This window comes from Channa argus, chromosome 15 (genome assembly GCF_033026475.1).
Source record: "Channa argus isolate prfri chromosome 15, Channa argus male v1.0, whole genome shotgun sequence".
Lineage (NCBI taxonomy): Eukaryota > Metazoa > Chordata > Actinopteri > Anabantiformes > Channidae > Channa > Channa argus.
The window spans coordinates 2,473,176-2,484,514 of record NC_090211.1 but is presented as its reverse complement, the minus strand read 5'-3'; positions in this window follow the sequence as shown (position 1 = coordinate 2,484,514).

Below are 11,339 nucleotides of genomic sequence, written 5' to 3'. Positions count from 1 at the left end.
TGCTTGCAGTGCAGAGAGTCGAAGGAGGAAATATTGAGGTGGTTATGTATTATGGTATTTTCATTTCACTTTGGCTTCAACAGAAGCTTCTCTATAAATCTTCAATAAATTTTAGACTTCCTCATTCCTCATTCACTATCGTTGCCCTCTTCCATGTTTGTTTTCACCAGGCTTTGAGTTGTGAACACTGAGCGATTAATTCTGATCTGACTTTTCTGATCTGACTGTTACCATGTTCACCAGGGGTGAACATGGTAACATGGCTTCGGAAATTTGCTAAGAAAGGCTTCTGCCTGTACATTCCGCATGTATCACAAAGTTATTATTATTATTTTTTTCTCTAACATTCAGTTCCAGGTTGTGCAACCTTCCACTTTTACATGTCACTTGGATTTCTGTTTACAACGCGTAAACTCTGACTTAAAAGATTATCCCAGTGACAGGACTAGGGTAATTTTTCCAGAGCTGAATAGAAGTGGTGGGAAAAGTGATCTGATCTCCACCTATCAAATAGTTGGAGTCACCCTAGAATTCCTGCTCACAGACCGTACAGGACCCTGGCATAAGTAAAAAGGACTATCAAGAGCCGAAGTCACACTAAAAATTAAAAAAAAGTTGTGTGTGTATGTATGTATATATATATATGTATATATATATATATATATATATATATATATATATATATATATATATATATATATATATATATATATATATATGTATGTATGTATATATATATATATATATATATATATATATATATATATATATATATATATATATGTATGTATGTATGTATATATATATATATATATATATATATATATATATATATATATATATATATATATATATGTATGTATGTATGTATATATATATATATATATATATATATATATATATATATGTATATATATATATATATATATTAACAAATGTGCTGTACTTAGGGCTTTAATTTATAGTCAGTTGTAGATCTAACATTGCTTTCAAAGCATGTTTTCCAAAAAATTAGTAAAAATAAAACTTCTTTCATGAATCAGCTTCTAGTGTGTTATTTTCTTAACATAGTTATGTGTGAATCCACACCATCAACACACAAAGGTGTTGATGTTGTGCTGACGGTGCTTTCCTTTGTGCCTGTCAAGTGTGAGTCAGACAACAGATACAGGTTGCACCCATCTGCATATTACACACACACACACACACACACACACACACACACACACACAGTGCGTGTAAAGGAGGTTGTGGGAGGTGACAGTGCAGCAGACACTCTGGAGTCTCTGGATGCTAATAACACACCGCGGACACAGAGAGAGACGGGTGTACACTGCTTTCATGTGGCACACAGTTGGAAAGGGGAAGAGACACGTGTGTGTGTGTGTGTTTGTGTGAGAGACATACAAACAAGCTACTCTTCAGGCTCTCAATCAACCAAACCCACAGCTTAGCCAAGAAAAAGAGGTAGTAATGAGGACAAAATACATTGAGTGGAGTGCTTTCAAACGATGCTAAAAACCTTGTAATATTTGTCCTTGTGGTATAAGTTATTCCCTTTTTTTTCTTAAATTATGTAAAAAATATGCCTATTGATTTTTTTCACTTCTTTTATCTCTATATTATACCATTTCTAGCAAAAAGGCCGGGAGGAAACACTGAAAGATAGAGAGAAAGAGTGATATCACATGCAAGAAAGGTCTGCAGGAAGAGTCAAATTGTTGTTATGTGGTATGTGATGTCACCGTTTCGCCGCCACGGCACCACTGCTGTCACGTCTGTGTGGTAAAAACGAAAACCTGGTTGCAGATGAAGATGGTGGCTGACTACAGAAAGTAGTTGATGTTAGCCACAAAGTTGCTCATCTTGGCAGGAGGTGGACCTTTTTGGGGATTTTCTAAATTAATAGTATTTTCAACAACCCCTTCTCCCCCACCACACAAAACACACATTCACACACACATTCACAAACACACACACACACACACCTACGTGGCCTGGTAGCAGCTTACCCACCAGGTGTGTCCCTGAGCGAGACACTCAGCGCTAGATGCCTGCCCCTCCCCCCCAGTTCTATATGGTTGTTGCAATAAAAGTAGTTTAACTTTTTTTTTGAATATGTATTATTATGAATTTAGTTAGATAGTGTTAAGTTTGCATCCCCTTTATGCCATTTCAATGTATCAAAAATGCTAAGGGAGTGTATTTAGAAGTTAGAGTAAAATAATGGAAATAATGAAATATCAGTACAAAAGTTGGCATCCTCCTTGAAAAAATGAAAAATTAACATTTATTAATTTCTGATGAGTAAACATTTGTGATAGCTAATTGTGCTCGAATTGTTTTGTTGATGAAAGGTAAATTCTTTTAAATATTTGCTATTTAAAACTAAGGTGATGAATCCTTCATGCATACAAACGTTCATTATGGAGGATTCTATTGTAGGAGTGATATTTTGTCTCCTATAGGCAACATCATTAGAAAGCACTATACATTTGTATCGCTATGCAGATGACACCCAGCTATATTTATTTAACCAGATTTCTAAAAAATCAATTAAACTTTAAAGGGCTGGATGTCCTCTAATTTCCTACCTTTATAATTAGACAAAAATTATTGTATTCAAGCCTAGAAATCTCAATGCTGAAAGATGCTGTCTAAGCATATTTTTACTTTAGATCGCATAGCTTTGCACCTCCTGTGCTAACATGAGGAAAGGTACTTTTGAAGTTAGGATATATCTTTTAACTCATACATAAAACACATATCTTGCGGAATATTGCTTAAATTAGGAAGATCCTGTCTCAAAGTGATGATGAAACTTTGATTTAATTTGTTGGGTTTTCTCTACAAATCTGTATAGTACTTATATAGTTATGGAATGTGCCTTGAGATAATTTTTTATTATTTGGCATTATATTAGTAAAGCTGAAATGATTGAAAGTTGAATCACTCCCTCTTTCCCCACGCTGTCAAAATTACCTTAATTTCTGTCAGCACCACATCTGGCCAATACCCCCGGTTGAACCTTACTTCCAATATTTAAATATGACTCTGCTTCTTTCATTCCACTTTGCAAACATGAGGTTATACAACCACCTCCACGTCAACACCTTTCCCCAAAGTTATAGTTTTCCATCTTCTGGCATTACTTACATCTAGACCCTCAGGCATTCTTCCTATCTCCTTTCTTCACTGGTTTACATGTTTGAAGCTGGACTCATCAACGGGGTCTATAAATGTCCTTATGCACACTCTGTTGAACTAATCTTATAGAGCTACTGGTTATTAAAATACACAGTTCATTGTGGATGATTGTTTCTTTCTTTGGGGCAGTAGCCAGCTGTATAGTGCCTTGCTTGTTTTGTATGCAAAGAAGTTCCAAATATTTTATTTACAAATGTATTTAAATGGTAATGTACAAGCATACACGCTTCCAACACCTTTCTGGCACAGCCTTGACAAAACTGAACAGTACTGTATAAGAGTAGAATTTGTTGCAGTTTTTTTTTCATTGTACTTTTAGACTGGATATTAAGGTTTTGTCTTATTAAACCGAAAGTTAAGACAACAGAAATGATCATATTCCAGGAGTTAGATTGCACTTGATTTACTAATGCTGTATCAAAATAGTTTCCAGAAATGTGGTTGTAATGCTCAATGTACAAAGCTTTGGCTAATCTCTAAAAAATAAAAGACCGAAATGTTAAAACCGTATTTTTGTCAACTATAACTGGAGTAAAATGTTTGTGGTTTGCTTTGAATAAAACAAACAAACAAACAAACAAAAAAAAGTTTCAGTCAACAAGAAAATAACACTGACAAGAAATTAACTGTATTTGCAATATCCTGTTTTTTTTTTAAAATAAATTAGTCATTAAAAATGACCTGTTCTTCACCAAAGTTCCATTTATCAACAAACACATTATTTCTAAGATGACAAAACACAGTCAGGATATTTTATTTAACACACCCGCTAATGATAAACTCATCACATCTAAAAGACCTCATATTTTCATATCATCCCAGTAGACCACTTCGATCTCAGAATGCAGGCCTACTTGTGGTTCCCAGAATTTCCAAAAGTAGAATGGGAGGTAGAGCCTTTAGCTATCAAGCTCCTCTCCAGTGGAACCAGCTCCCAGTTCAGATTCGGGAAGCAGACACCCTCTCTACTTTTAAGTCTAGGCTTAAAACCTTCCTCTATGATGAAGCTTATAGTTAGTTATAGTTATGCTGCTATAGGCTTAGACTGTTGGGGGACCCACCCCCCAATGCACTGAGCTCCTTTCCTCCTCTTGTCCCTCTCTCCTCTCACCCCACAATTGTCACCACTGTATGACATTAACTCTGTGTGTTCTCTCCCGTAGTTGTCTTTGTCCTTCTCTGTCTCCCTCTGTCTGTCCCTTTCTGCAGGTGTCCCCAGCTTTGAAGGTGTGTGTTATTCAGTGTGCAGCTACTGGTCCTACCAACCTGCCCCATGTTGTGTTGTTGATTTTGTTGCTCTTTTCTTTTCTCTCTCCACTTTCCACTCACCCCAACCGGTCAAGGCAGATGGCCGTCCACCCTGAGCCTGGGTGTGCAGGAGGTTTCTTCTGTTATATCTTTATAGTCTTGACTTTATTCTGTAAAGTGAATTGAATTAAACATACAAAGAGTAGGGAGAAAAAATAATGGCAACATTGTTTAACAACTGGTTAAACGACCTTTGGCAGGAATAACCTCAAGAAAACACTTCCTGTATCTGTGGATTATACCTGCACAATGTTGAAACTTTTCTCTATTAGGTTGAGGTCTTGACTCTGACTGGGCTACTCCAAAAAGTGGATTTTCATAGAAGCTCTTTTGTAGTTTTACTTTAATGTTTACGATCATTGTTCTGCAACATCACCCAGCTTCTTCTGAGCTTCAGCTTCCAGACAGCCACCCTGACATTATCTTGCAGGATACCTTAATAAATTAGGGAATTCATTTTTCCCTCCACAATGGCGAATGGTCCAGGTCCAGAGGCAGCTAAGCAGCCCTAAATCCTTTCATCTGTCCACAAGACCTTGTGTTGTTCTGGATATAGTAAGCTCATGAACAGAGATATTCACGAGTCCAATGAATTCTTCAAGACTTTACCCAGAGTGATGTGGACTGATGCAGTTAGTGTTGTTGTTTTTTAGACATTTAAGACCCTGGTTTGCAATGATGAGTTGATCTGCTGTCAGAATTAGGGTGACTGTGGCTTTAACAAACAGAACATAACTAGAATTACAAAGAGTTGCTTTTACTTCCTCTTTCTGCCTGTCTGCATAGGCTAAGATGAACGTTTTTTCTTAGGTTGTTTTGTGTGTTGTCTTTCAGATCCAAACCAGATGAGACTATGTAAAGTACAGTGACACTGTGGGGCAGTATGTAGATGAGTGTGGGTGGACTGTGCTGCTGTCTTTAACTTTGTCCTCCACAAAAATTTTACCTTACCTACCTACCACAAGATTTCAATAATAATCATTAACTATATTTGCACATGGCTTATTGATTGCATTTCTCTTTTTTTTACTTTCCTTTAGTGCTATTGATTCGGTTAAAACCTGTGAATACCTCCAAATCTTTGCCTAAAATGCAAAGCGTCCCCCCCACCGCAGGCACTGCAGAGACTCTTAGCTCAGCTCATTTAAATATCTACACACACAGCTGTACATGACAGCTTCACTCAGCATCTTTTCCTGGAAGGACTCCCAGATAAACTTAATGTTAGAAAGTGAGGCATCAGTTTCATCCAACCACTAACTTTCCTCCTGATGACAGATATATATATGTATGTTTAACCATGGTTTGAATACTGATTCACCACTAACTGGACCTTCCAGATACAGGTGTATTTATACTATATTTATACTAAAACTCTTTAAAAACATTCACTGCACTCAGGTGATCTTAACTAATTCTGCATCTTCTAAAGCCAATTAGCTACAGAAGTGATGATTTGGGTGAGTTAATATGAAATTTCAAGGTTGCACATAATTCCTGTCTATTTGTTCAACATTTTGTATTTGTTTTACACATGCTGAATATGAGCATTTTATTGTGAGTGCATTACTCGTCTTGATCCAGAAAGCTCTTACTGTAGGACCACTTTTATTGCTTTATACAAAAATGCGAATTACAGCATGGAGAGCAAGAAGGCATCCATGTTCCCGTATCATGTTCACCTGAACCCACAAGTGTGCAGGGTGTGGCCCCAAATCCACAGATTGAATTTGACACATTCCATGTTTGTTTAGGCTCTTACCTTCCTGTGCTGAGCCCTTCAGCTCCCAGGTGTCAGAGAACAATGTATGTGAACATCACAGGGAGGCAGACAGAGAGGACAAACAGGGGCTTGTAGCAACCTGTGGCAGTCACTGTGCAGGGAAAAAACACTTTTCACCCAAGCTATTGTGGATTTCTGGTTAGCAAGCCCATGTTTTTAGCAAACAAGTGTCTCATATTATTGCAGTTAACACCAATATGAAAACAAATGTAGCAGGTAGATTTGTGGTTCAATATTTTTCACCCATTGTAGGAATCCTACTTCATCCTGAGAGTTTCCACAACTTACGTCCAAGCACTTGGTTATTTGCATCAGCATCAAAAGTTGGATGAAGAATATGAAAGGTGAGCTGAGGTGACACTCTTACAATTTTGCTCTTTTGAATTTACAGGCAGGGAAAAGAGGGCGAAACAAGGTGATGACATCAGCTGCTGCGAGCAGAGCAGAGAGGAAAACTCAGCAGCGGAAGGAAAGTTTATAACAGTGTCATGAAAGATTGGAAGCTGACGTTACTTTCTTTTCCTTGCCTCCAGCTATGATCTTCCTGCTGTGCTTGGACTGATATCTGTTTGTAAAAGCCAATGCTACTGTACCTGGATTCATTCAGTACCGTTTCAATACTATACGTTTTGTGTCACAATAAAACATCACAAACAAATTTTAAACTCCTCAAATTTAGGGAAATAATCTGAACCTTATCATAGAGCACGCACAGAAGAAAATTTACTGTATGTCCTGTCTTTACTTTCCTGTTCCAGAATAATTTAACCAATGAACAGACAGAACAGTTTTCACCGTGACTTCTTTTAGAAAATTGCCTAAGTTTACAAACTGGTCCACAACCTAAGATGTGTAGTGGCAGAATCTACACTAACTAATAAAGAGAAGATAAATTCGCTCAATTATTTGTAGAACCCCAAAACATTGGGACAGTGGGTGAATTGTAAATAAAACTCAATTAGATTTTCTTAAAACCTCTTTTATCCTGCATTGATTTGGTAGCAGCACAAACATATCTAATCAGTTCAGATTAATATGTTTACAAGTGTGTATCTTAGTGTTGCACAGAAACACATTTCACCTGTTTGATGAACAGTTGAAAAGAACATTGTAGACAAGTATATTATATCATTAATGGGATAAGGCAAAAAACTATTAGTGAATGACTGTGATCTTCAAGCCTCAGACAGCACTGTGTTTTAAGACAGACACAGTTTTGTAGTGGAAATAACTGCACAGGCTCAGAAAGACGTCTAAAAACCACCGTCAGTGAAAACAGTTTGTGGGTGACACCAGGAATGTAAGTTAACACTCTACCAGGCACAGAAATAACCAAACATAAACAAGATCCAGAAACTCGCTGAGCCTGATGTCATTTAAAATTTTTGTTTAAGGAAGAGATGATGTAATACTGTGATTTAAAAAATACCTCTTTTCCACCTTTAGTGAGAAGTATTCACGGCACCACATTTTTAAAAATTATCTATTTTTCAAAAAAGAAAATATTTTCCCAGGTTCAACATTTGATATGTTGTCTTTCTACTTTAAATAACGTGTTTCAAATCATTGCAAATCAATCTACTTTTTTGGAAACAAGATTTGTTGCTAATTTACAAGCCTTTGTCACACAGTGGACAACATGAGGGGTTGATATGTCAAAGATATCGGTCAAACTCAGATGCTTTAGGTGTTACGCAAACCCCTGCATATGCATTCGCAAATATGGAGGCTAACACACATACACACACACGAGCAAAGCTCTGCAGTCTCTCACTTGCACTTAAAAACTAAGCGTGTATGTGTTTTCTCACCACATGGGTCAAGTTTAACAAGCAAATTTAAAGTGAGGCCTGCTGTTTATGGCTTGTTTTAATTAATGTTTTTTCCTTGTGTGTTCCTTGTCTCCCTCTTTTTCGATGTGTCTTATTCTGTGAAGCTCTCCATCTATGCTTATTACTCTCTAGGGGGTCACATGCTGTCATCTGCCCAGTAGCAAGTTCTGAAGTCTTTAGTTTAATAGGTTATACATTTTTTGTCCTCACGCAAGTTTTGGCTCAGCTTTTCCTTCTTAACACACCCACACTTGAGGTTTATTTTTTTTACAATGTACACAGAGATGCCTGCTATAAAGTCCTTATGTCTATTCTCATCTTGGTCCTTTTAATATTAGAAAGCATGGGGGAACTATGAAGTGCTCGAACAGCCATAAAAGTAAAGGACAGATAGACCCACTGTATCAACCTGTGTTGTCTTTATTACAGATTTATTTCTGCGATATAACAAAATAATGTGTTATCAAGTTGTTTATAGTCATGGTCAGGAGGTTGATTGGGTTGTCCACCAAGTTAAAACTTATCTTAAATCAAACTACCCAACAGTAAATACAAGAAATTAAATAGTCAATTCATCTGTGAGATTACTGATTGATCCTTGAAAATGTATTTGGCCATCCCTTTGATCATTTTATAATTGTTTGTATAAGTTTGAAATTGTTTTTCATGCCCACCATAGGTTTATCTTACCTATTCCAATTTCTTATTATTAATATATTTTTTAACATTGTTCAGACAAAACAACTATTGTAAGGTTTTTGGGTTTTGGCTAACTGTGATGAATTTCTTAGTATTTTTGGACAGATTTTTATAAAATTAGTGAATCAATCAGGAAGAGGATCACTAAATTCAATTCTCACGATCATACAGTCTGGAGTCTACCTTCATTCCAGTAATGTATCTGAATTATAGTTATAATTTAGATTTTAAAAGGTTCTTTGCCCAGATCTATTATAAAGCCAACAAAGCAGAACTTAAATAATCCACTAAGATTCTCTAGTAGTGTACATGTGTGGCCTTCAGCATTCTCCTTTTCTATCTCTTTCTTTGTTTTCCTCCTCTTTTGCTCACTTCAGCAGACCCCTTGTGTTGATCCCCTGGCTTCCATCAGTTCATTAGGACAGTATAATGTGTCTTGTGTTTGTGAAGTAAAGTTTTCCATAAAACCCAAGTGTGAACTTTGCCATGGGCAACAGGAGGCTGCTTCCATCAGATTAAATACAGTAAATTCCAGTGTGTGCCTCTTGGAAAAGGAATGTTTGATGCCTGGAAGAAAAGAAGACAATACTTGTGAAGGCCATGAGGGGCCGAAAACTAGTAGACAGACAGGAAAATATAATTTCCTCAACGATGCAGCTTTTATACATAAATAATTAGTATGTAATTCATAATTTCCCCCAACATCTACTTTGCTTCCTCGAACAAGGAGGATTTGCCATAAATGCAAATATAGTGAGTGAAATCATTTATAATTCTGAGGTCCATGCATAATATAGAAAATGTTAAGGTTCCTCAACATGTTTCCCTATAAAGGACAGCAGCCAACTACCTCGATAAAGAGGAAGAGGAAGAAAGTGTCCGTGTGTGAGGCCAACGGTGTATTGTTTTTAATTGATGTCGTCGTGACACCACATTGTGTTCAGGTAAAACTGACTGCTTCTTCACATAACTGACCCTCAGGGTATTTGGTTAGAGTTCCATGGTAACACTTCCACCTCTACACTGTTTTTTCCAGGCAATAAAAAAGCTAATACGCTCAACATTAATGAATATTCTTTATTGAATGTGAATGTACAAAATTAAACATACGGTAAAAGTTGAAACACTACACTTCCTGGAGATTGTTAAGGTTTTTCCTATAGTCAGAATTGGTAAGTAACTAAGTGTATTTACTTAATATGTCGGTGAAAATTCTCAGTCATTCATGTTTGGTTATCCGAATATTGAATTATGTCAACTGGACTGTTTTCTTCTAGGTGTGGCCCTCTGGGTGTATGTGTGAAATGGTCCTAATCTTCCTAGGGATGGATGAAAGGGCATCATGAAAAACTGAAGAAACGTTGTGCCAGAAACCTCCTCCACTGTTGAGAGGATTTCCCATGTGAACATACAGTAAGTCGGTCAAGATTGTCAACCATCCAGGTTGGGTTATCCGAAGGTTCAATCCTGTGGAGAAGGGTTCTCAATGTGAACATAAATGGCTTCATATATTCCTCTCTAATACCATATTTCTACTTTTTCCGAAACTTACATTTTTATCCTCAAAAGAGTGTCCTTTGTTGTGCAGGTACACTGCTGATTCTGGTTCTGAGGTGTTGCTTCTCCTGTGCTGGGCCATTCTCTTGTGTAGAGGGTCTTTGGTTTCTCCAATGAAGAGCTCTAAACATTCTTCACTGCACTGGACTGCATAGACTAATGTTGCTCTTCTTGTGTTTAGGTGTTTTTTCTTTCGGGTGAACAAGTCTTTGTCTGTTGTTTGTGGGTTTGAAGTGAACTGGTGTGTGTTGTTATCTGAATATCCCTTTGAGCTTCTCTGACATTCCAGCCATGTAAGGAGTCACCAGGTTTTTCCTTTGACTCTGCTCTGTCTGTCGTGCTTTGTTTGGATCTTGACGCCATCTTGTTTAAGACCCACTTAGGATAACTGTAGGCCTTGAGAGCTGTGCTCAGATGTCTGTGCTCCTTCTTTTTGTATTCAAAGGAGGTGGGGATGTTTTCTGCCTTGTGGTGTAGGATCCTGATGACTCCTAGTTTGTGTTGCAGTGGGTGGTGGGATAGATTTTTATTTCTAGTTTGCCACAAGTCCCAACGTTCACTGTGCAGTCCAGGAAGGCCAGTCTGTTGACACTGGTGTTCTCCCTGGTGAACTTGATTTTGATGTCAACTATATTCATGTGTTTTGTGAAAGCCTGTGCTTCCTGGATCTTGATCTTCACCCAGGTGTCATCTACATATATCATATAACCAGTGGGTTGATGCTGTCCCTGGGAAGTAGTTGAGTGCTTTCTTCTCCACTTTGTCAATGTATAGGTTGGCAGCAATAGGTGACACTGGAGAACCCATGGCACAGCCATGTTTCTTTCAGTAGAAGTCACCTCTGTAGGTGAAGTGTCTTGGTGTGGAGATTGTATGAGAGAGGAGTATGTGATGTCATTTATGTTGACATGGAGAACGTTCTCGACAGAGGAGGAGACCTCAAGCACAACCTT